This window comes from Pseudophryne corroboree, chromosome 3, assembly GCF_028390025.1.
Source record: "Pseudophryne corroboree isolate aPseCor3 chromosome 3, aPseCor3.hap2, whole genome shotgun sequence".
Classification (NCBI taxonomy): Eukaryota; Metazoa; Chordata; class Amphibia; order Anura; family Myobatrachidae; genus Pseudophryne; species Pseudophryne corroboree.
Window position 1 is genome coordinate 440,694,567 of NC_086446.1, and position 23,774 is coordinate 440,718,340.

General features: G+C 45.2%; 22 non-coding genes across 22 annotated transcripts; 9 read left to right on the forward strand and 13 right to left on the reverse strand.

Annotated features, from left to right (window-relative positions):
- The first annotated feature begins 8,598 nt into the window (after positions 1–8,598).
- On the forward strand, positions 8,599–8,671 carry TRNAK-CUU (transfer RNA lysine (anticodon CUU)). Its single transcript has one exon. It is a non-coding gene; the product is annotated as a tRNA-Lys (tRNA).
- A 119-nt stretch (positions 8,672–8,790) lies between these two features.
- On the reverse strand, positions 8,791–8,861 carry TRNAG-UCC (transfer RNA glycine (anticodon UCC)). Its single transcript has one exon. It is a non-coding gene; the product is annotated as a tRNA-Gly (tRNA).
- Positions 8,862–8,968: 107 nt separating this feature from the next.
- TRNAK-CUU (transfer RNA lysine (anticodon CUU)) lies at positions 8,969–9,041 on the forward strand. The gene has a single exon. It is a non-coding gene; the product is annotated as a tRNA-Lys (tRNA).
- An 861-nt stretch (positions 9,042–9,902) lies between these two features.
- TRNAG-GCC (transfer RNA glycine (anticodon GCC)) lies at positions 9,903–9,973 on the reverse strand. Its single transcript has one exon. It is a non-coding gene; the product is annotated as a tRNA-Gly (tRNA).
- A 107-nt stretch (positions 9,974–10,080) lies between these two features.
- On the forward strand, positions 10,081–10,153 carry TRNAK-CUU (transfer RNA lysine (anticodon CUU)). The gene has a single exon. It is a non-coding gene; the product is annotated as a tRNA-Lys (tRNA).
- An 861-nt stretch (positions 10,154–11,014) lies between these two features.
- TRNAG-GCC (transfer RNA glycine (anticodon GCC)) lies at positions 11,015–11,085 on the reverse strand. Its single transcript has one exon. It is a non-coding gene; the product is annotated as a tRNA-Gly (tRNA).
- A 107-nt stretch (positions 11,086–11,192) lies between these two features.
- TRNAK-CUU (transfer RNA lysine (anticodon CUU)) lies at positions 11,193–11,265 on the forward strand. Its single transcript has one exon. It is a non-coding gene; the product is annotated as a tRNA-Lys (tRNA).
- A 1,967-nt stretch (positions 11,266–13,232) lies between these two features.
- TRNAG-GCC (transfer RNA glycine (anticodon GCC)) lies at positions 13,233–13,303 on the reverse strand. Its single transcript has one exon. It is a non-coding gene; the product is annotated as a tRNA-Gly (tRNA).
- Positions 13,304–13,410: 107 nt separating this feature from the next.
- On the forward strand, positions 13,411–13,483 carry TRNAK-CUU (transfer RNA lysine (anticodon CUU)). Its single transcript has one exon. It is a non-coding gene; the product is annotated as a tRNA-Lys (tRNA).
- An 856-nt stretch (positions 13,484–14,339) lies between these two features.
- Positions 14,340–14,410, reverse strand: TRNAG-GCC (transfer RNA glycine (anticodon GCC)). The gene has a single exon. It is a non-coding gene; the product is annotated as a tRNA-Gly (tRNA).
- A 107-nt stretch (positions 14,411–14,517) lies between these two features.
- TRNAK-CUU (transfer RNA lysine (anticodon CUU)) lies at positions 14,518–14,590 on the forward strand. The gene has a single exon. It is a non-coding gene; the product is annotated as a tRNA-Lys (tRNA).
- An 856-nt stretch (positions 14,591–15,446) lies between these two features.
- On the reverse strand, positions 15,447–15,517 carry TRNAG-GCC (transfer RNA glycine (anticodon GCC)). The gene has a single exon. It is a non-coding gene; the product is annotated as a tRNA-Gly (tRNA).
- A 1,036-nt stretch (positions 15,518–16,553) lies between these two features.
- On the reverse strand, positions 16,554–16,624 carry TRNAG-GCC (transfer RNA glycine (anticodon GCC)). Its single transcript has one exon. It is a non-coding gene; the product is annotated as a tRNA-Gly (tRNA).
- A 1,041-nt stretch (positions 16,625–17,665) lies between these two features.
- TRNAG-GCC (transfer RNA glycine (anticodon GCC)) lies at positions 17,666–17,736 on the reverse strand. Its single transcript has one exon. It is a non-coding gene; the product is annotated as a tRNA-Gly (tRNA).
- A 107-nt stretch (positions 17,737–17,843) lies between these two features.
- On the forward strand, positions 17,844–17,916 carry TRNAK-CUU (transfer RNA lysine (anticodon CUU)). The gene has a single exon. It is a non-coding gene; the product is annotated as a tRNA-Lys (tRNA).
- Positions 17,917–18,772: 856 nt separating this feature from the next.
- TRNAG-GCC (transfer RNA glycine (anticodon GCC)) lies at positions 18,773–18,843 on the reverse strand. Its single transcript has one exon. It is a non-coding gene; the product is annotated as a tRNA-Gly (tRNA).
- A 107-nt stretch (positions 18,844–18,950) lies between these two features.
- TRNAK-CUU (transfer RNA lysine (anticodon CUU)) lies at positions 18,951–19,023 on the forward strand. Its single transcript has one exon. It is a non-coding gene; the product is annotated as a tRNA-Lys (tRNA).
- Positions 19,024–19,879: 856 nt separating this feature from the next.
- TRNAG-GCC (transfer RNA glycine (anticodon GCC)) lies at positions 19,880–19,950 on the reverse strand. The gene has a single exon. It is a non-coding gene; the product is annotated as a tRNA-Gly (tRNA).
- Positions 19,951–20,981: 1,031 nt separating this feature from the next.
- Positions 20,982–21,052, reverse strand: TRNAG-GCC (transfer RNA glycine (anticodon GCC)). The gene has a single exon. It is a non-coding gene; the product is annotated as a tRNA-Gly (tRNA).
- Positions 21,053–21,159: 107 nt separating this feature from the next.
- On the forward strand, positions 21,160–21,232 carry TRNAK-CUU (transfer RNA lysine (anticodon CUU)). Its single transcript has one exon. It is a non-coding gene; the product is annotated as a tRNA-Lys (tRNA).
- Positions 21,233–22,088: 856 nt separating this feature from the next.
- Positions 22,089–22,159, reverse strand: TRNAG-GCC (transfer RNA glycine (anticodon GCC)). The gene has a single exon. It is a non-coding gene; the product is annotated as a tRNA-Gly (tRNA).
- A 1,036-nt stretch (positions 22,160–23,195) lies between these two features.
- Positions 23,196–23,266, reverse strand: TRNAG-GCC (transfer RNA glycine (anticodon GCC)). Its single transcript has one exon. It is a non-coding gene; the product is annotated as a tRNA-Gly (tRNA).
- Positions 23,267–23,774: the final 508 nt, after the last annotated feature.

Sequence of the window (23,774 nt, forward strand, 5' to 3'; positions counted from 1 at the left end):
CCACCTCGTGGCAGGCAGCAGTTGGGTATGGAATGAGAAATGGCATAAGCTGTGCAGGCTACGGGGCGATGCTGAAGGAGCGTCACAATCCCCTAGCCAAAATACACAGAGATACTGTAAGCGAGGTCTATGCACATTACAGTACTGTACGTTACACCGGGCTCGGTCGCATAGCAAACTGACAAAACACAAGTTTTACAGTACATACAGTAAAGCAGGCCAAAGCTGCAGGAGAGTTTCTACTGTAAAGGTTCTATGCACCGTACGGTAATGTACACATACCTGTACAATTCTATAGCAGGGCAGACTCAATTGAAATGGCTACCGCCTGTGACTCCTACAGTAGCTCCTAGGAGGCACTCAGCTATGGAGCAAATAACAGCACAGATTTTGCAGGCTACGGGGCAATGCTGAAGGAGCGTCACAATCCCCTAGCTACAATACACAGGGGTGATAGAGATAATCGAGTGGCTGGAGGGGGGTCCCCTTGATTTAAGGGGCCCCCACTCCTCCAGGGTACTCCGGCCAGGTGTGACTAGTTGGGTATTTAATTCCATGGCCGCAGGGACCGGTATAAAAGTCTCCCCCGGCTGTGCATTATCTGTCCAGCTAGTGGAGCCCAGTGCTGATTCAAAAAATATGGGGAACCCCTACGCTTTTTTTGTCCCCCTTATTTTTTGCACCAGGACCAGGCGCAGAGCCCGGTGCTGGTTCTAAAAAGATGGGGGATCCCGTGTCCATTTTTTCCGTATTCCTGCCGGAATTCGACTGCAATTGCATATACAGTACTGTACCCCTTAATGTCACTGCTTACAGTATATAGTATTTAGACATGAGCTTGTGTACAGTATCTGTCATGAGGTGCTTTTTTCACTGACACTATAACTTTTTTCTATTGTGATATACTGTACAGAGGCGGCAAACTAGCCAAACGGGAATAATCAGCTTCTGCAGAATAAAATGAGATGCTACAGTACATGCCTATATTCTGTGAGTGACTGCGGCTCTATGAAATTAAATCAGAAAATTTAAATATGAAATGCATTACTAATGTGTGGCATTACTGTACTGTATGTGTATAAGGTGTACTACAATATTTTCTGGTGTAACATAAGGAAAGGGCACTACTGCATGGTCTAATGCAGTGGTTCTCAAACTTGGTCCTCAGGACCCCACACAGTGCATGTTTTGCAGGTAAACCAGCAAGTGCACAGATGTATTCATTACTAACTGACACATTTTAGAAGGTCCATACAGTAGGTGGAGCTAATTTTTTCACTTGTGATTCTGTGAGACCTGCAAAACCTGCACTGTGTGGGGTCCTGAGGACTGAGTTTGAGAACCTGTGGTCTAATGTAAATAAAGATGAATGTGGTGGGGTGTAATGTGAATAAGGGGCATTACTGTTAGGAGTAATGTGGTACTATGATATGATGTCATGAGAATAAGAGACACCACTGCATGATATAATGTGAATAAAGTTGCAGTACTGTGTTGTGTCATTTCATCTTCGGGTATTATTGTGTTACCATGCCCCTTCCCAGCAAGAACATACTGTACACTGTTTTGGGCTGGCACTAAATGTGCACATTGTTCTTATTTAGATTATAGGGGGTAGGAGCGCCAAAATGGGTGATGGTGCTGGGAAAGGGGTGCAGGGTTAGAGGCGGAACTACGTAGCATCTGTGCAAGAGGGCATCAGCCAAAATCTAGCCTAGGGCATCATGTTGGTCAGGTTTGGCTCTGATAATACTGTATACTGTACTCTTACTGTACTTTGCATTCAATACAGATACTGTTTGCACACAGGTTTTACATGAATCATTGGCAATGCTGCAGGAGTGTCTCATTAGGCAATCTAAAATATACCACGACTATGGGTGGGGATACAGTAGGGAAGTTCTGTCACCATAAGCTGTCTGCTGTGTATAGCATATTTCCATCTGAGATGCATTTGTGTGTTTGTAATAAGAAAAAAACATTTTACTGTACATTTAGTGGATACAGTATTTCTCCCCCATAATGACGTATCATACTGTACAGGTACCCTCATGTACTGTACCGTACCATACTGTAAAATTGAATATTTATTGGAAAAACATCAATATTAATGTAAAAATAAAGTATTACAACATCCGATTCCATGTACTGCACTGATCAAAATGTACAGTACTCTTATTCAGGACTTATAAAACTGAAAATAACTGTTCATACAGTACACATCAATAACATTACTACTGTATAATATTCTACATTAGTTTATGCAATAATCAGACAAAGGCAATTTTATCATTTTTTTTAATAATGCACCAATTTAAAATTTTAAACAGAAAATACAGAACTACATATTTGTGGCTTGACCATTTCTTTCAACTACAACAGGTAATACTTTATACAGGTGATTTATATAATTATTACAATGTTCAGGTGTGAGTACTTCTAGCCAAAATTTCTTTATCCCATCCACCAGTTGCTGTTTTGTTGTTGGCTTTGCAACACTCCTAACGTACCTCTTCAATTGAGCCCACACTAATTCGATTGGGTTCATGTCTGGTGATCTATATAAAAATAAAAATAAAGCGTATAGAAAAAATTAATTACATTACAGTAAATAGAGAAAATTAAACATACAATATTGTACTGTTTATTAAACAAAATTTTTTTTTACAGTACTAGAGTGCTATCCAAAATTTTACTTGTACACTGTTGAAAGAATACTCACTCTGGTGGTGTGCGTTCCCAATTCATACCTTTCTCTTCCATAAATTTGGCTGAGGCGGAGTGTTTAGGATCATTGTCTTGGAATATCCTATGGTGAGTTGGGTAATATTTATTCACAAATGGCACCATACATTTCTCTACTATTGTTTCTTGGAAAAATTTCTTATCCATGATTCCTACAGAAATCAAAAAATGTTGTTCATTAATAAGCAACTCCTTTTATTGTGCAGTTACACGTACTCTACAGTACAACATGTATTTTTACAGAACACAGGCACAGAATAAAGTATAGTACTGTACCTTCGAAAAATAATAGGGGACCAGCTCCTAATCGTGATATGCCTCCCCATACATGGACTTTCAATGGATGCTTTGGGCGTGGTTTTAAAGAGATATGGTTACGTTTCCTGAATGACATTCTGGAGAACCGCTCAAGGGCAACAGACGATTCATCTGTGAAAATGACATCATCAAATGTTTCACCACTCTCAATCCATCGCCGTGCCTGTTCCACTCTCTTTTCTTTATTCACATCTCTTATCATTGGAGATATCCTGTGAAGAGCCAAAAATAATGAAATCAGATACAGTTATGAAATTACAGATTTACAGATTACTGTATATACAGTAGACTGTATGTGCAGTATACTGTATTATATACCTACTGTATACATTAAACTGTACATACAGTACATTAAGTTACATACAGAGTAATATATATATATACATACTGTACATACACACAAACACACACACACAGTATACAGTATGTAATCATCACAATAAGCCGGCAATGCTTCATTGCTGTCTCTGAGTGCCTATACAGTAGGTATCTCTTTTGGGATAGAATATATACAGTATATACACACACACATACTGTATATAGTATAAAGTACACACTCTGTATAATGATTTATGGCATTATTATATCACGTATCAAGGGATTATTAACAGTGCATTTACTGTATGGTTTATACTGCTTTCAGTATTTTACCTTGTTGCGCCAAAGGTCCATCCCATTTTCCGTCGCATCCTTCTGATGCTGGTGGCCGATATGTCCAGGTCATACTTGGAATGGAGAATTCGTTTTATTTGCAGAGCAGTACGCTCATCATCCTCACGAGTTAGTTCCTCCACAATTTGTTGCACTCTCCTACAGTACAATACAGTATGAAAAATATGAATTCATGAACAGCACAATCACAGTTACAATTGATGAAGTTTTTATTTTATTTCAAAAAAATTGTTTATGGTATAAAGCAAGTAATTTAAACATTACAGTAGTGTACAGTACGTACCATGTGCATTTTGTAGGAAATACAATTCTGGGCGTTGTTCTCTCGAATGCATGATAGCGCACCGTTTCTAAAGTGACTATAATGCCACTTTCCTTGAGCCATGCATGGATCTCTTTGATGGTTTTATTTTCTTTTTTCATGTTGGCGATTATCTTGCTCATCGTTTTGTTGATAGTTACTGGCATGTTGTCCAACTATAATTCCTGTATGGAGAGAAAACATTTGTGAATACTGTAGTCTAAAATTTACACATCTGAAAATGCATAAGAGTTTTATGATAGAAGTTAATACTGTACAGTACATGTTTACTATCCAGTACCTGATGTTCAAATTTAAGTATTGTATACTGTACAGTACTGAAAATACAACTTCAGTGTTATGGACTGCAATTAGTTTCCTGTATGAAACAGATACAGTACAGTAAATAACCCTCCTTGGAAGTGCATGGGCCCTGTGAGACTTACAGTAGTGTACAGCATAAGGGTCGACTGACATGATGTACAAGCATTACATACAGTACATGTCAGTACTGTATGTAAATTCTTCAATTATTGCCTAACAACAATGCTGCTTACTGTATATTAAATACTGTAGGCCTAGAAATGTGCATCTCAATATAGTAGTTAAAAACACAGGGGCCTATGTGGATAAGCGAGTTCTATGCACACTAAAAATGGCCACCGACCGTGAACCCCCAGCACGTGGCAGCGCTCGGATATGTAGTGAGATACAGTATGGCATACATTTCACACTCCAGGGGGCAATGCTGAAGGAGCGTCACAATCCCCTAGCTCAATTACACTGGGATAAGCGAGGTCTACTGTATGCACATTACGGTATACCGAGCTGGATCGCTTAGCAACCTGACAACATGGCCGCCGACCGTGAACTCCCAGCACGTGGCAGCGCTCGGATATGTAGTGAGATACAGTATGGCATACATTTCACACTCCAGGGGGCAATGCTGAAGGAGCGTCACAATCCCCTAGCTCAATTACATTGGGATAAGCGCGGTCTATGCACATTACGGTATACCGAGCTGGATCGCTTAGCAACCTGACAACATGGCCGCCGACCGTGAACTCCCAGCACGTGGCAGCGCTCGGATATGTAGTGAGATACAGTATGGCATACATTTCACACTCCAGGGGGCAATGCTGAAGGAGCGTCACAATCCCCTAGCTCAATTACACTGGGATAAGCGAGGTCTACTGTATGCACATTACGGTATACCGAGCTGGATCGCTTAGCAACCTGACAAAATGGCCGCCGACCGTGAACTCCCAGCACGTGGCAGCGCTTGGATATGGAGTGAGAGATGGTATACATTTTAAAATACACCGGGATAAGTTGTATAGGCCATGGAGCAATGCACAGGGACATTCATCATTTACGTACAGTATATAAATAATTGTAAACCGTAAATGAAAGAATTACCGGTCAAATACTGTATGACGAAACTGTGTCAATGAGCTGGAACAGTATGGCCTGTGAAGAAGTTTTCGAAGGCAGAAACGGAGAGCAAATTATCAGGAGATTTCTGAAAGGTCGGAGAAGATCCACACAGCAAGTCTGCTTACGAGGAATCGCTCCTGCAGATGTACTTTGATTTAATGTACAGTATGTGAAACCTGTGTGCATCCTTCCATTGGATGTACTGTATTGGAGAGAAATTTTTTTTTTTTAAAGTGAATGTCACGGGAACACATTAAAAATAAGGTTGGCACTTCCTTCCCATTGGTGTTGGTTTACAGTATGCCGTAGTGTACTCGGACGCTCATGTAATTGCATTTCAAAGGCACAGTATTTTCCATCGTCTCCCCCCTACCCCCATCGCCCTTCCCCCCTGGGGGCCTGCACAGGGAGGAAATTCAGGTCCTGTGCAATACACAAACGCTGAAGATCTACAGTACTGTTTTGCTCAGTTGGTAGCGTCAGAATACACTCATTTCATTCCCGCTGTTTAGGTGCATTTAGCGTAAAGAATCGCTCCTGCAGATGTACTTTGATTTATGTGAAATCTGTGTGCATCCTTCCATTGACTGTCTTACAGTGTAAATAAAATAATACAGTGCATTATTACAGAAAAAAAAAAAAAAAAAGAAAGAAAGAAAACACATCAGGTCTCGAACCCTGGACCCCAGCGAGGGAGGTGGGAGCCTTCACCCCTAGCCCACGACGCCTCATGAGAGATTTCCAATTTCATGTGTGAAAGTACTGCAAACAGCGGCCGGCCCCCGCCCCATTGCTGTTGGTTTATGCCTTAGAGGACTCGGACGCTCGCATTTGTAAAGCACGGTGTTTTCCTCCGCCTCCGGCTAGCCTGCTGCCCTTCCCCCATGGGAGCCTGCACAGATCATGCAGTAGACAGGGAGGGAATGCAAATGCTGGTCATGTGCAATACACAAACGCCCACTGTAGTACTGTTTTGCTCACTTACAGTACTGTACTGTAGGTTGCATTTAGCGTAAAGAATCGCTCCTGCAGATGTACTTTGATTTAATGTACAGTATGTGAAACCTGTGTGCATCCTTCCATTGGATGTACTGTATTGGAGAGAATTTTTTTTTTTTTAAAGTGAATGTCACGGGAACACATTAAAAATAAGGTTGGCACTTCCTTCCCATTGGTGTTGGTTTACAGTATGCCGTAGTGTACTCGGACGCTCATGTAATTGCATTTCAAAGGCACAGTATTTTCCATCGTCTCCCCCCTACCCCCATCGCCCTTCCCCCCTGGGGGCCTGCACAGGGAGGAAATTCAGGTCCTGTGCAATACACAAATGCTGAAGATCTACAGTACTGTTTTGCTCAGTTGGTAGCGTCAGAATACACTCATTTCATTCCCGCTGTTTAGGTGCATTTAGCGTAAAGAATCGCTCCTGCAGATGTACTTTGATTTATGTGAAATCTGTGTGCATCCTTCCATTGACTGTCTTACAGTGTAAATAAAATAATACAGTGCATTATTACAGAAAAAAAAAAAAAAAAAGAAAGAAAGAAAGCACATCAGGTCTCGAACCCTGGACCCCCAGCGAGGGAGGTGGGAGCCTTCACCCCTAGCCCACGACGCCTCATGAGAGATTTCCAATTTCATGTGTGAAAGTACTGCAAACAGCGGCCGGCCCCCGCCCCATTGCTGTTGGTTTATGCCTTAGAGGACTCGGACGCTCGCATTTGTAAAGCACGGTGTTTTCCTCCGCCTCCGGCTAGCCTGCTGCCCTTCCCCCATGGGAGCCTGCACAGATCATGCAGTAGACAGGGAGGGAATGCAAATGCTGGTCATGTGCAATACACAAACGCCCACTGTAGTACTGTTTTGCTCACTTACAGTACTGTACTGTAGGTTGCATTTAGCGTAAAGAATCGCTCCTGCAGATGTACTTTGATTTAATGTACAGTATGTGAAACCTGTGTGCATCCTTCCATTGGATGTACTGTATTGGAGAGAAATTTTTTTTTTTTAAAGTGAATGTCACGGGAACACATTAAAAATAAGGTTGGCACTTCCTTCCCATTGGTGTTGGTTTACAGTATGCCGTAGTGTACTCGGACGCTCATGTAATTGCATTTCAAAGGCACAGTATTTTCCATCGTCTCCCCCCTACCCCCATCGCCCTTCCCCCCTGGGGGCCTGCACAGGGAGGAAATTCAGGTCCTGTGCAATACACAAATGCTGAAGATCTACAGTACTGTTTTGCTCAGTTGGTAGCGTCAGAATACACTCATTTCATTCCCGCTGTTTAGGTGCATTTAGCGTAAAGAATCGCTCCTGCAGATGTACTTTGATTTATGTGAAATCTGTGTGCATCCTTCCATTGACTGTCTTACAGTGTAAATAAAATAATACAGTGCATTATTACAGAAAAAAAAAAAAAAAAAGAAAGAAAGAAAGCACATCAGGTCTCGAACCCTGGACCCCCAGCGAGGGAGGTGGGAGCCTTCACCCCTAGCCCACGACGCCTCATGAGAGATTTCCAATTTCATGTGTGAAAGTACTGCAAACAGCGGCCGGCCCCCGCCCCATTGCTGTTGGTTTATGCCTTAGAGGACTCGGACGCTCGCATTTGTAAAGCACGGTGTTTTCCTCCGCCTCCGGCTAGTCCTCCATTCCCATTATGCATTAGCGAACTCAGACGCTCATATATTTTAAAAGCACGGTGTTTATACATTGTACTGTACATTCTTCCTTTTACACAATTACTGTAGTTGCGTCTCCATACACATACTGTACAGTACTCCATACTTTTTCCACCGCCTCCCGTTACGCCTACAGTATTGCCAGAGCTGTAGATCAATCCGCCGCTATACTGTACGATCGAAAGTACTGGATTAGTGGAGCATTAGCGACACAGTGGTGGAGATGTGTAATGCATGATGAGTATCTAGATCGCCTCAACGCGCCAGCCTGTGATGAAACTCAGCTATCGCATTAGCGTGACTAAACGCCCGTCTCGGCGGAGAAACAGTCAAGATAAAGGTGGCTACATCTGTACTCGTGTACTTTAGTGTATGAAACAAAGCAGGTGTGTCAGGATGCCTTGCCTTGCCTTGCCATCACCTCCATGCATTCGCAACCAAGCCTGGCTAGCTCAGTCGGTAGAGCATGAGACTCTTAATCTCAGGGTCGTGTGTTCGAGCCCCACGTTGGGTGGATGTTTTTTCTTTTCCTGTACCATTGTATGTGGAACACTGTCAACTTGCACCACCACAGCGCAAATGGCTGTCCTCACTTTCACAAAATGCACTGCCATATCAGCAAAAACTCATGACTGCATTGGCCAGGAATCGAACCCAGGCCTCCCGCGTGGAAGGCGAGAATTCTACCACTGAACCACCAATGCTCCACAGGTACTTAATTTTACACTTACTCGTGTACTTTAGTGTATGAAACAAAGCAGGAGTGTCAGGATGCCTTGCCTTGCCATCACCTCCATACATTCGCAACCAAGCCTGGCTAGCTCAGTCGGTAGAGCATGAGACTCTTAATCTCAGGGTTGTGGGTTCGAGCCCCACGTTGGGCGGATGTTTTTTCTTTTCCTGTACCATTGTATGTGGAACACTGTCAACTTGCAGCACCACAGCGCAAATAGCTGTCCTCACTTTCACAAAATACACTGCCATATCAGCAAAAACTCAGGACTGCATTGGCCGGGAATCGATTCCGGGCCTCACGCGTGGCAGGCGAGAATTCTACCACTGAACCACCAATGCTCCACAGATGCCTAATTTTACACTTACTCATGTACTTTAGTGTATAAAACAAAGCAGGAGTGTCAGGATGCCTTGCCTTGCCATCACCTCCAAGCCTACGTAACCAAGCCCGACTAGCACAGTCGCTAGAGCATAAGACTATTAATCTTAGGGTCATGTATTTGAGCTCCATGTTGGGCAGTTGTTTTTTTCTCTTCCTGTACCATTGTATGTGGAACAGTGTATACTTGCATCACCACAGCGCAAATGGCTGTCCTCACTTTCACAAAATGCACTGCCCTATCAGCAAAAACTCAGGAATGTATTGACCGGGATTTGAACCCGGCCTCCCACGTGGCCAGCTAGATTTCTACCACTGAACCACCGATGATCCACAGATGCTTAATTTTAGACTTACTCATGTACTTTAGTGTACAAAACAAAGCAGGAGAGTCAGGATGCCTTGCCTTGCCATCATCACAACTCCTCGGTTACCAAGCATTGCTAACTCAGTCGGTAAAGCATAAGACTCTTAATCTCAGGGTCGTGGGTTCGAGCCCCACATTGGGCGGATGTTTTTTTTCTTTTCCTGTACCATTGTATGTGGAACACTGTCAACTTGCACCACCACAGCGCAAATGGCTGTCCTCACTTTCACAAAATACACTGCCATATCAGCAAAAACTCAGGACTGCATTGTCCGGGAATCGAACCCAGGCCTCACGCGTGGCAGGCGAGAATTCTACCACTGAACCACCAATGCTCCACAGATACTGAATTTTACACTTACTCGTGTACTTTAGTTTATGAAACAAAGCAGGAGTGTCAGGATGCCTTGCCTTGCCATCACCTCCATACATTTTCAACCAAGCCTGGCTAGCTCAGTCGGTAGAGCATGAGACTCTTAATCTCAGGGTCGTGGGTTTGAGCCCCACGTTGGGCGGATGTTTTTTCTTTTCCTGTACCATTGTATGTGGAACACTGTATACTTGCACCACCACAGCGCAAATGGCTGTCCTCACTTTCACAAAATACACTGCCATATCAGCAAAAACTCAGGACTGCATTGGCCGGGAATCGATTCCGGGCCTCACGCGTGGCAGGCGAGAATTCTACCACTGAACCACCAATGCTCCACAGATGCCTAATTTTACACTTCCTCATGTACTTTAGTGTATAAAACAAAGCAGGAGTGTCAGGATGCCTTGCCTTGCCATCACCTCCAAGCCTACGTAACCAAGCCCGACTAGCACAGTCGCTAGAGCATAAGACTATTAATCTTAGGGTCATGTATTTGAGCTCCATGTTGGGCAGTTGTTTTTTTCTCTTCCTGTACCATTGTATGTAAAACAGTATATACTTGCATCACCACAGCACAAATGGCTGTCCTCACTTTCACAAAATGCACTGCCCTATCAGCAAAAACTCAGGAATGTATTGACCGGGAATTGAACCCGGCCTCCCACGTGGCCGGCTAGATTTCTACCACTGAACCACCAATGATCCACAGATGCTTAATTTTAGACTTACTCATGTACTTTAGTGTACAAAACAAAGCAGGAGAGTCAGGATGCCTTGCCTTGCCATCACCACATCTCCTCAGTTACCAAGCATTGCTAACTCAGTCGGTAAAGCATGAGGCTCTTAATCTCAGGGTCGTGGGTTCGAGCCCCACATTGGGCAGATGTTTTTTTTCTTTTCCTGTACCATTGTATGTGGAACACTGTCAACTTGCACCACCACAGCGCAAATGGCTGTCCTCACTTTCACAAAATGCACTGCCATATCAGCAAAAACTCAGGACTGCATTGGCCGGGAATCGAACCCGGGCCTCCCGCATGGCAGGCGAGAATTCTACCACTGAACCACCAATGCGCCACAGATACTTAATTTTACACTTACTCGTGTACTTTAGTGTATGAAACAAAGCAGGAGTGTCAGGATGCCTTGCCTTGCCATCACCTCCATACATTCTCAACCAAGCCTGGCTAGCTCAGTCGGTAGAGCATAAGACTCTTAATCTCAGGGTCGTGGGTTCGAGCCCCACGTTGGGCGGATGTTTTTTCTTTTCCTGTACCATTGTATGTGGAACACTGTATACTTGCACCACAACAGCGCAAATGGCTGTCCTCACTTTCACAAAATACACTGCCATATCAGGAAAAACTCAAGACTGCATTGGCCGGGAATCGATTCCGTGCCTCACGCGTGGCAGGCGAGAATTCTACCACTGAACCACCAATGCTCCACAGATGCCTTATTTTACACTTACTCATGTACTTTAGTGTATAAAACAAAGCAGGAGTGTCAGGATGCCTTGCCTTGCCATCACCTCCAAGCCTACGTAATCAAGCCCGACTAGCACAGTCGTAAGAGCATAAGACTATTAATCTTAGGGTCATGTATTTGAGCTCCATGTTGGGCAGTTGTTTTTTTCTCTTCCTGTACCATTGTATGTGGAACAGTGTATACTTGCATCACCACAGCGCAAGTGGCTGTCCTCACTTTCACAAAATGCACTGCCCTATCAGCAAAAACTCAGGAATGTATTGACCGGGATTTGAACCCGGCCTCCCACGTGGCCGGCTAGATTTCTACCACTGAACCACCAATGATCCACAGATGCTTAATTTTAGACTTACTCATGTACTTTAGTGTACAAAACAAAGCAGGAGAGTCAGGATGCCTTCCCTTCCCATCACCACAACTCCTCGGTTACCAAGCATTGCTAACTCAGTCGGTAAAGCATAAGACTCTTAATCTCAGGGTTGTGGGTTCGAGCCCCACATTGGGCGGATGTTTTTTTTCTTTTCCTGTACCATTGTATGTGGAACACTGTCAACTTGCACCACCACAGCGCAAATGGCTGTCCTCACTTTTACAAAATGCACTGCCATATCAGCAAAAACTCAGGACTGCATTGGCCGGGAATCGAACCCAGGCCTCCCGCGTGGCAGGCGAGAATTCTACCAAGAACCACCAATGCTCCACAGATACTTAATTTTACACTTACTCGTGTACTTTAGTTTATGAAACAAAGCAGGAGTGTCAGGATGCCTTGCCTTGCCATCACCTCCATACATTTTCAACCAAGCCTGGCTAGCTCAGTCGGTAGAGCAGGAGACTCTTAATCTCAGGGTCGTGTGTTCGAGCCCCACGTTGGGCGTATGTTTTTTCTTTTCCTGTACCATTGTATGTGGAACACTGTATACTTGCACCACCACAGCGCAAATGGCTGTCCTCACTTTCACAAAATACACTGCCATATCAGCAAAAACTCAGGACTGCATTGGCTGGGAATCGATTCCGGGCCTCACGCGTGGCAGGCGAGAATTCTACTACTGAACCACCAATGCTCCACAGATGCCTAATTTTACACTTACTCATGTACTTTAGTGTATAAAACAAAGCAGGAGTGTCAGGATGCCTTGCCTTGCCATCACCTCCAAGCCTACGTAACCAAGCCCGACTAGCACAGTCACTAGAGCATAAAACTATTAATCTTAGGGTCATGTATTTGAGCTCCATGTTGGGCAGTTGTTTTTTTCTCTTCCTGTACCATTGTATGTGGAACAGTGTATACTTGCATCACCACAGCACAAATGGCTGTCCTCACTTTCACAAAATGCACTGCCCTATCAGCAAAAACTCAGGAATGTATTGACTGGGAATTGAACTTGGCCTCCCACGTGGCCGGCTAGATTTCTACCACTGAACCACCAATGATCCACAGATGCTTAATTTTAGACTTACTCATGTACTTTAGTGTACAAAACAAAGCAGGAGAGTCAGGATGCCTTGCCATCACCACAACTCCTCGGTTACCAAGCATTGCTAACTCAGTCGGTAAAGCATGAGACTCTTAATTTCAGGGTCGTGGGTTCGAGCCCCACATTGGGCGGATGTTTTTTTTCTTTTCCTGTACCATTGTATGTGGAACACTGTCAACTTGCACCACCACAGCGCAAATGGCTGTCCTCACTTTCACAAAATGCACTGCCATATCAGCAAAAACTCAAGACTGCATTGGCCGGGAATCGAACCCGGGCCTCCCGCGTGGCAGGCGAGAATTCTACCACTGAACCACCAATGCTCCACAGATACTTAATTTTACACTTACTCGTGTACTTTAGTGTATGAAACAAAGCAGGAGTGTCAGGATGCCTTGCCTTGCCATCACCTCCATACATTCTCAACCAAGCCTGGCTAGCTCAGTCGGTAGAGCATGAGACTCTTAATCTCAGGGTCGTGGGTTCGAGCCCCACGTTGGGCGGATGTTTTTTCTTTTCCTGTACCATTGTATGTGGAACACTGTATACTTGCACCACAACAGCGCAAATGGCTGTCCTCACTTTCACAAAATACACTGCCATATCAGGAAAAACTCAAGACTGCATTGGCCGGGAATCGATTCCGGGCCTCACGCGTGGCAGGCGAGAATTCTACCACTGAAACACCAATGCTCCACAGATGCCTTATTTTACACTTACTCATGTACTTTAGTGTATAAAACAAAGCAGGAGTGTCAGGATGCCTTGCCTTGCCATCACCTCCAAGCCTACGTAATCAAGCCCGACAAGCACAGTCGCTAGAGCATAAGACTATTAATCTTAGGGTCATGTATTTGAGCTCCATGTTGGGCAGTTGTTTTTTTCTCTTCCTGTACCATTGTATGTGGAACAGTGTATACTTGCATCACCAAAGCGCAAATGGCTGTCCTCACTTTCACAAAATGCACTGCCCTATCAGCAAAAACTCAGGAATGTATTGACCGGGAATTGAACCCGGCCTCCCACGTGGCCGGCTAGATTTCTACCACTGAACCACCAATGATCCACAGATGCTTAATTTTAGACTTACTCATGTACTTTAGTGTACAAAACAAAGCAGGATAGTCAGGATGCCTTGCCATCACCACAACGCCTCGGTTACCAAGCATTGCTAACTCAGTCGGTAAAGCATGAGACTCTTAATCTCAGGGTTGTGGGTTCGAGCCCCACATTGGGCGGATGTTTTTTTTCTTTTCCTGTACCATTGTATGTGGAACACTGTCAACTTGCACCACCACAGCGCAAATGGCTGTCCTCACTTTCACAAAATGCACTGCCATATCAGCAAAAACTCAGGACTGCATTGGCCGGGAATCGAACCCGGGCCTCCCGCGTGGCAGGCGAGAATTCTACCACTGAACCACCAATGCTCCATAGATACTTAATTTTACACTTACTCGTGTACTTTAGTGTATGAAACAAAGCAGGAGTGTCAGGATGCCTTGCCTTGCCATCACCTCCATACATTCTCAACCAAGCCTGGCTAGCTCAGTCGGTAGAGCATGAGACTCTTAATCTCAGGGTCGTGGGTTCGAGCCCCACGTTGGGTGGATGTTTTTTCTTTTCCTGTACCATTGTATGTGGAACACTGTATACTTGCACCACAACAGCGCAAATGGCTGTCCTCACTTTCACAAAATACACTGCCATATCAGGAAAAACTCAAGACTGCATTGGCCGGGAATCGATTCCGGGCCTCACGCGTGGCAGGCGAGAATTCTACCACTGAACCACCAATGCTCCACAGATGCCTTATTTTACACTTACTCATGTACTTTAGTGTATAAAACAAAGCAGGAGTGTCAGGATGCCTTGCCTTGCCATCACCTCCAAGCCTACGTAATCAAGCCCGACTAGCACAGTCGCTAGAGCATAAGACTATTAATCTTAGGGTCATGTATTTGAGCTCCATGTTGGGCAGTTGTTTTTTTCTCTTCCTGTACCATTGTATGTGGAACAGTGTATACTTGCATCACCAAAGCGCAAATGGCTGTCCTCACTTTCACAAAATGCACTGCCCTATCAGCAAAAACTCAGGAATGTATTGACCGGGAATTAAACCCGGCCTCCCACGTGGCCGGCTAGATTTCTACCACTGAACCACCAATGATCCACAGATGCTTAATTTTAGACTTACTCATGTACTTTAGTGTACAAAACAAAGCAGGGGAGTCAGGATGCCTTGCCATCACCACAACGCCTCGGTTACCAAGCATTGCTAACTCAGTCGGTAAAGCATGAGACTCTTAATCTCAGGGTTGTGGGTTCGAGCCCCACATTGGGCGGATGTTTTTTTTCTTTTCCTGTACCATTGTATGTGGAACACTGTCAACTTGCACCACCACAGCGCAAATGGCTGTTCTCACTTTCACAAAATGCACTGCCATATCAGCAAAAACTCAGGACTGCATTGGCCGGGAATCGAACCCAGACCTCCCGCATGGCAGGCGAGAATTCTATCACTGAACCACCAATGCTCCACAGATACTTAATTTTACACTTACTCGTGTACTTTAGTGTATGAAACAAAGCAGGAGTGTCAGGATGTCTTGCCTTGCCATCACCTCCATACATTCTCAAATAAGCCTGGCTAGCTCAGTCGGTAAAGCATGAGACTCTTAATCGCAGGGTCGTGGGTTCGAGCCCCACGTTGTGCGGATGTTTTTTCTTTTCCTGTACCATTGTATGTGGAACACTGTATACTTGCACCACAACAGCGCAAATGGCTGTCCTCACTTTCACAAAATACACTGCCATATCAAGAAAAACTCAAGACTGCATTGGCCGGGAATCGATTCCGGGCCTCACGCGTGGCAGGCGAGAATTCTACCACTGAACCACCAATGCTCCACAGATGCCTTATTTTACACTTACTCATGTACTTTAGTGTATAAAACAAAGCAGGAGTGTCAGGATGCCTTGCCATCACCTCCAAGCCTACGTAATCAAGCCCGACTAGCACAGTCGCTAGAGCATAAGACTATTAATCTTAGGGTCATGTATTTGAGCTCCATGTTGGGCAGTTGTTTTTTTCTCTTCCTGTACCATTGTATGTGGAACAGTGTATACTTGCATCACCACAGCGCAAGTGGCTGTCCTCACTTTCACAAAATGCACTGCCCTATCAGCAAAAACTCAGGAATGTATTGACCGGGATTTGAACCCGGCCTCCCACGTGGCCGGCTAGATTTCTACCACTGAACCACCAATGATCCACAGATGCTTAATTTTAGACTTACTCATGTACTTTAGTGTACAAAACAAAGCAGGAGAGTCAGGATGCCTTCCCTTCCCATCACCACAACTCCTCGGTTACCAAGCATTGCTAACTCAGTCGGTAAAGCATAAGACTCTTAATCTCAGGGTTGTGGGTTCGAGCCCCACATTGGGCGGATGTTTTTTTTCTTTTCCTGTACCATTGTATGTGGAACACTGTCAACTTGCACCACCACAGCGCAAATGGCTGTCCTCACTTTTACAAAATGCACTGCCATATCAGCAAAAACTCAGGACTGCATTGGCCGGGAATCGAACCCAGGCCTCCCGCGTGGCAGGCGAGAATTCTACCACTGAACCACCAATGCTCCACAGATACTTAATTTTACACTTACTCGTGTACTTTAGTTTATGAAACAAAGCAGGAGTGTCAGGATGCCTTGCCTTGCCATCACCTCCATACATTTTCGACCAAGCCTGGCTAGCTCAGTCGGTAGAGCAGGAGACTCTTAATCTCAGGGTCGTGTGTTCGAGCCCCACGTTGGGCGGATGTTTTTTCTTTTCCTGTACCATTGTATGTGGAACACTGTATACTTGCACCACCACAGCGCAAATGGCTGTCCTCACTTTCACAAAATACACTGCCATATCAGCAAAAACTCAGGACTGCATTGGCTGGGAATCGATTCCGGGCCTCACGCGTGGCAGGCGAGAATTCTACTACTGAACCACCAATGCTCCACAGATGCCTAATTTTACACTTACTCATGTACTTTAGTGTATAAAACAAAGCAGGAGTGTCAGGATGCCTTGCCTTGCCATCACCTCCAAGCCTACGTAACCAAGCCCGACTAGCACAGTCACTAGAGCATAAAACTATTAATCTTAGGGTAATGTATTTGAGCTCCATGTTGGGCAGTTGTTTTTTTCTCTTCCTGTACCATTGTATGTGGAACAGTGTATACTTGCATCACCACAGCACAAATGGCTGTCCTCACTTTCACAAAATGCACTGCCCTATCAGCAAAAACTCAGGAATGTATTGACCGGGAATTGAACTTGGCCTCCCACGTGGCCGGCTAGATTTCTACCACTGAACCACCAATGATCCACAGATGCTTAATTTTAGACTTACTCATGTACTTTAGTGTACAAAACAAAGCAGGAGAGTCAGGATGCCTTGCCTTGCCATCACCACAACTCCTCGGTTACCAAGCATTGCTAACTCAGTCGGTAAAGCATGAGACTCTTAATTTCAGGGTCGTGGGTTCGAGCCCCACATTGGGCGGATGTTTTTTTTCTTTTCCTGTACCATTGTATGTGGAACACTGTCAACTTGCACCACCACAGCGCAAATGGCTGTCCTCACTTTCACAAAATGCACTGCCATATCAGCAAAAACTCTGGACTGCATTGGCCGGGAATCGAACCCGGGCCTCCCGCGTGGCAGGCGAGAATTCTACCACTGAACCACCAATGCTCCACAGATACTTAATTTTACACTTACTCGTGTACTTTAGTGTATGAAACAAAGCAGGAGTGTCAGGATGCCTTGCCTTGCCATCACCTCCATACATTCTCAACCAAGCCTGGCTAGCTCAGTCGGTAGAGCATGAGACTCTTAATCTCAGGGTCGTGGGTTCGAGCCCCACGTTGGGCGGATGTTTTTTCTTTTCCTGTACCATTGTATGTGGAACACTGTATACTTGCACCACAACAGCGCAAATGGCTGTCCTCACTTTCACAAAATACACTGCCATATCAGGAAAAACTCAAGACTGCATTGGCCGGGAATCGATTCCGGGCCTCACGCGTGGCAGGCGAGAATTCTACCACTGAAACACCAATGCTCCACAGATGCCTTATTTTACACTTACTCATGTACTTTAGTGTATAAAACAAAGCAGGAGTGTCAGGATGCCTTGCCTTGCCATCACCTCCAAGCCTACGTAATCAAGCCCGACTAGCACAGTCGCTAGAGCATAAGACTATTAATCTTAGGGTCATGTATTTGAGCTCCATGTTGGGCAGTTGTTTTTTTCTCTTCCTGTACCATTGTATGTGGAACAGTGTATACTTGCATCACCAAAGCGCAAATGGCTGTCCTCACTTTCACAAAATGCACTGCCCTATCAGCAAAAACTCAGGAATGTATTGACCGGGAATTGAACCCGGCCTCCCACGTGGCCGGCTAGATTTCTACCACTGAACCACCAATGATCCACAGATGCTTAATTTTAGACTTACTCATGTACTTTAGTGTACAAAACAAAGCAGGATAGTCAGGATGCCTTGCCATCACCACAACGCCTCGGTTACCAAGCATTGCTAACTCAGTCGGTAAAGCATGAGACTCTTAATCTCAGGGTTGTGGGTTCGAGCCCCACATTGGGCGGATGTTTTTTTTCTTTTCCTGTACCATTGTATGTGGAACACTGTCAACTTGCACCACCACAGCGCAAATGGCTGTCCTCACTTTCACAAAATGCACTGCCATATCAGCAAAAACTCAGGACTGCATTGGCCGGGAATCGAACCCGGGCCTCCCGCGTGGCAGGCGAGAATTCTACCACTGAACCACCAATGCTCCACAGATACTTAATTTTACACTTACTCGTGTACTTTAGTGTATGAAACAAAGCAGGAGTGTCAGGATGCCTTGCCTTGCCATCACCTCCATACATTCTCAACCAAGCCTGGCTAGCTCAGTCGGTAGAGCATGAGACTCTTAATCTCAGGGTCGTGGGTTCGAGCCCCACGTTGGGTGGATGTTTTTTCTTTTCCTGTACCATTGTATGTGGAACACTGTATACTTGCACCACAACAGCGCAAATGGCTGTCCTCACTTTCACAAAATACACTGCCATATCAGGAAAAACTCAAGACTGCATTGGCCGGGAATCGATTCCGGGCCTCACGCGTGGCAGGCGAGAATTCTACCACTGAACCACCAATGCTCCACAGATGCCTTATTTTACACTTACTCATGTACTTTAGTGTATAAAACAAAGCAGGAGTGTCAGGATGCCTTGCCTTGCCATCACCTCCAAGCCTACGTAATCAAGCCCGACTAGCACAGTCGCTAGAGCATAAGACTATTAATCTTAGGGTCATGTATTTGAGCTCCATGTTGGGCAGTTGTTTTTTTCTCTTCCTGTACCATTGTATGTGGAACAGTGTATACTTGCATCACCAAAGCGCAAATGGCTGTCCTCACTTTCACAAAATGCACTGCCCTATCAGCAAAAACTCAGGAATGTATTGACCGGGAATTAAACCCGGCCTCCCACGTGGCCGGCTAGATTTCTACCACTGAACCACCAATGATCCACAGATGCTTAATTTTAGACTTACTCATGTACTTTAGTGTACAAAACAAAGCAGGGGAGTCAGGATGCCTTGCCATCACCACAACGCCTCGGTTACCAAGCATTGCTAACTCAGTCGGTAAAGCATGAGACTCTTAATCTCAGGGTTGTGGGTTCGAGCCCCACATTGGGCGGATGTTTTTTTTCTTTTCCTGTACCATTGTATGTGGAACACTGTCAACTTGCACCACCACAGCGCAAATGGCTGTTCTCACTTTCACAAAATGCACTGCCATATCAGCAAAAACTCAGGACTGCATTGGCCGGGAATCGAACCCAGACCTCCCGCATGGCAGGCGAGAATTCTATCACTGAACCACCAATGCTCCACAGATACTTAATTTTACACTTACTCGTGTACTTTAGTGTATGAAACAAAGCAGGAGTGTCAGGATGTCTTGCCTTGCCATCACCTCCATACATTCTCAAATAAGCCTGGCTAGCTCAGTCGGTAAAGCATGAGACTCTTAATCGCAGGGTCGTGGGTTCGAGCCCCACGTTGTGCGGATGTTTTTTCTTTTCCTGTACCATTGTATGTGGAACACTGTATACTTGCACCACAACAGCGCAAATGGCTGTCCTCACTTTCACAAAATACACTGCCATATCAAGAAAAACTCAAGACTGCATTGGCCGGGAATCGATTCCGGGCCTCACGCGTGGCAGGCGAGAATTCTACCACTGAACCACCAATGCTCCACAGATGCCTTATTTTACACTTACTCATGTACTTTAGTGTATAAAACAAAGCAGGAGTGTCAGGATGCCTTGCCATCACCTCCAAGCCTACGTAATCAAGCCCGACTAGCACAGTCGCTAGAGCATAAGACTATTAATCTTAGGGTCATGTATTTGAGCTCCATGTTGGGCAGTTGTTTTTTTCTCTTCCTGTACCATTGTATGTGGAACAGTGTATACTTGCATCACCAAAGCGCAAATGGCTGTCCTCACTTTCACAAAATGCACTGCCCTATCAGCAAAAACTCAGGAATGTATTGACCGGGAATTGAACCCGGCCTCCCACGTGGCCGGCTAGATTTCTACCACTGAACCACCAATGATCCACAGATGCTTAATTTTAGACTTACTCATGTACTTTAGTGTACAAAACAAAGCAGGATAGTCAGGATGCCTTGCCATCACCACAACGCCTCGGTTACCAAGCATTGCTAACTCAGTCGGTAAAGCATGAGACTCTTAATCTCAGGGTTGTGGGTTCGAGCCCCACATTGGGCGGATGTTTTTTTTCTTTTCCTGTACCATTGTATGTGGAACACTGTCAACTTGCACCACCACAGCGCAAATGGCTGTCCTCACTTTCACAAAATGCACTGCCATATCAGCAAAAACTCAGGACTGCATTGGCCGGGAATCGAACCCGGGCCTCCCGCGTGGCAGGCGAGAATTCTACCACTGAACCACCAATGCTCCACAGATACTTAATTTTACACTTACTCGTGTACTTTAGTGTATGAAACAAAGCAGGAGTGTCAGGATGCCTTGCCTTGCCATCACCTCCATACATTCTCAACCAAGCCTGGCTAGCTCAGTCGGTAGAGCATGAGACTCTTAATCTCAGGGTCGTGGGTTCGAGCCCCACGTTGGGCGGATGTTTTTTCTTTTCCTGTACCATTGTATGTGGAACACTGTATACTTGCACCACAACAGCGCAAATGGCTGTCCTCACTTTCACAAAATACACTGCCATATCAGGAAAAACTCAAGACTGCATTGGCCGGGAATCGATTCCGGGCCTCACGCGTGGCAGGCGAGAATTCTACCACTGAACCACCAATGCTCCACAGATGCCTTATTTTACACTTACTCATGTACTTTAGTGTATAAAACAAAGCAGGAGTGTCAGGATGCCTTGCCTTGCCATCACCTCCAAGCCTACGTAATCAAGCCCGACTAGCACAGTCGCTAGAGCATAAGACTATTAATCTTAGGGTCATGTATTTGAGCTCCATGTTGGGCAGTTGTTTTTTTCTCTTCCTGTACCATTGTATGTGGAACAGTGTATACTTGCATCACCAAAGCGCAAATGGCTGTCCTCACTTTCACAAAATGCACTGCCCTATCAGCAAAAACTCAGGAATGTATTGACCGGGAATTGAACCCGGCCTCCCACGTGGCCGGCTAGATTTCTACCACTGAACCACCAATGATCCACAGATGCTTAATTTTAGACTTACTCATGTACTTTAGTGTACAAAACAAAGCAGGATAGTCAGGATGCCTTGCCATCACCACAACGCCTCGGTTACCAAGCATTGCTAACTCAGTCGGTAAAGCATGAGACTCTTAATCTCAGGGTTGTGGGTTTGAGCCCCACATTGGGCGGATGTTTTTTTTCTTTTCCTGTACCATTGTATGTGGAACACTGTCAACTTGCACCACCACAGCGCAAATGGCTGTTCTCACTTTCACAAAATGCACTGCCATATCAGCATAAACTCAGGACTGCATTGGCCGGGAATCGAACCCAGACCTCCCGCATGGCAGGCGAGAATTCTATCACTGAACCACCAATGCTCCACAGATACTTAATTTTACACTTACTCGTGTACTTTAGTGTATGAAACAAAGCAGGAGTGTCAGGATGTCTTGCCTTGCCATCACCTCCATACATTCTCAAATAAGCCTGGCTAGCTCAGTCGGTAATGCATGAGACTCTTAATCGCAGGGTCGTGGGTTCGAGCCCCACGTTGTGCGGATGTTTTTTCTATTCCTGTACCATTGTATGTGGAACACTGTATACTTGCACCACAACAGCGCAAATGGCTGTCCTCACTTTCACAAAATACACTGCCATATCAGGAAAAACTCAAGACTGCATTGGCCGGGAATCGATTCCGGGCCTCACGCGTGGCAGGCGAGAATTCTACCACTGAACCACCAATGCTCCACAGATGCCTTATTTTACACTTACTCATGTACTTTAGTGTATAAAACAAAGCAGGAGTGTCAGGATGCCTTGCCTTGCCATCACCTCCAAGCCTACGTAATCAAGCCCGACTAGCACAGTCGCTAGAGCATAAGACTATTAATCTTAGGGTCATGTATTTGAGCTCCATGTTGGGCAGTTGTTTTTTTCTCTTCCTGTACCATTGTATGTGGAACAGTGTATACTTGCATCACCAAAGCGCAAATGGCTGTCCTCACTTTCACAAAATGCACTGCCCTATCAGCAAAAACTCAGGAATGTATTGACCGGGAATTGAACCCGGCCTCCCACGTGGCCGGCTAGATTTCTTCCACTGAACCACCAATGATCCACAGATGCTTAATTTTAGACTTACTCATGTACTTTAGTGTACAAAACAAAGCAGGAGAGTCAGGATGCCTTGCCATCACCACAACGCCTCGGTTACCAAGCATTGCTAACTCAGTCGGTAAAGCATTAGACTCTTAATCTCAGGGTTGTGGGTTCGAGCCCCACATTGGGCGGATGTTTTTTTTCTTTTCCTGTACCATTGTATGTGGAACACTGTCAACTTGCACCACCACAGCGCAAATGGCTGTTCTCACTTTCACAAAATGCACTGCCATATCAGCAAAAACTCAGGACTGCATTGGCCGGGAATCGAACCCAGACCTCCCGCATGGCAGGCGAGAATTCTATCACTGAACCACCAATGCTCCACAGATACTTAATTTTACACTTACTCGTGTACTTTAGTGTATGAAACAAAGCAGGAGTGTCAGGATGTCTTGCCTTGCCATCACCTCCATACATTCTCAAATAAGCCTGGCTAGCTCAGTCGGTAAAGCATGAGACTCTTAATCGCAGGGTCGTGGGTTCGAGCCCCACGTTGTGCGGATGTTTTTTCTTTTCCTGTACCATTGTATGTGGAACACTGTATACTTGCACCACCACAGCGCAAATGGCTGTCCTCACTTTCACAAAATACACTGCCATATCAGCAAAAATTCAGGACTGCATTGGCCGGGAATCGATTCCGGGCCTCACGCGTGGCAGGCGAGAATTCTACCACTGAACCACCAATGCTCCACAGATGCCTAAATTTACACTTACTCATGTACTTTAGTGTATAAAACAAAGCAGGAGTGTCAAGATGCCTTGCCTTGCCATCACCTCCAAGCCTACGTAACCAAGCCCGACTAGCACAGTTGCTAGAGCATAAGA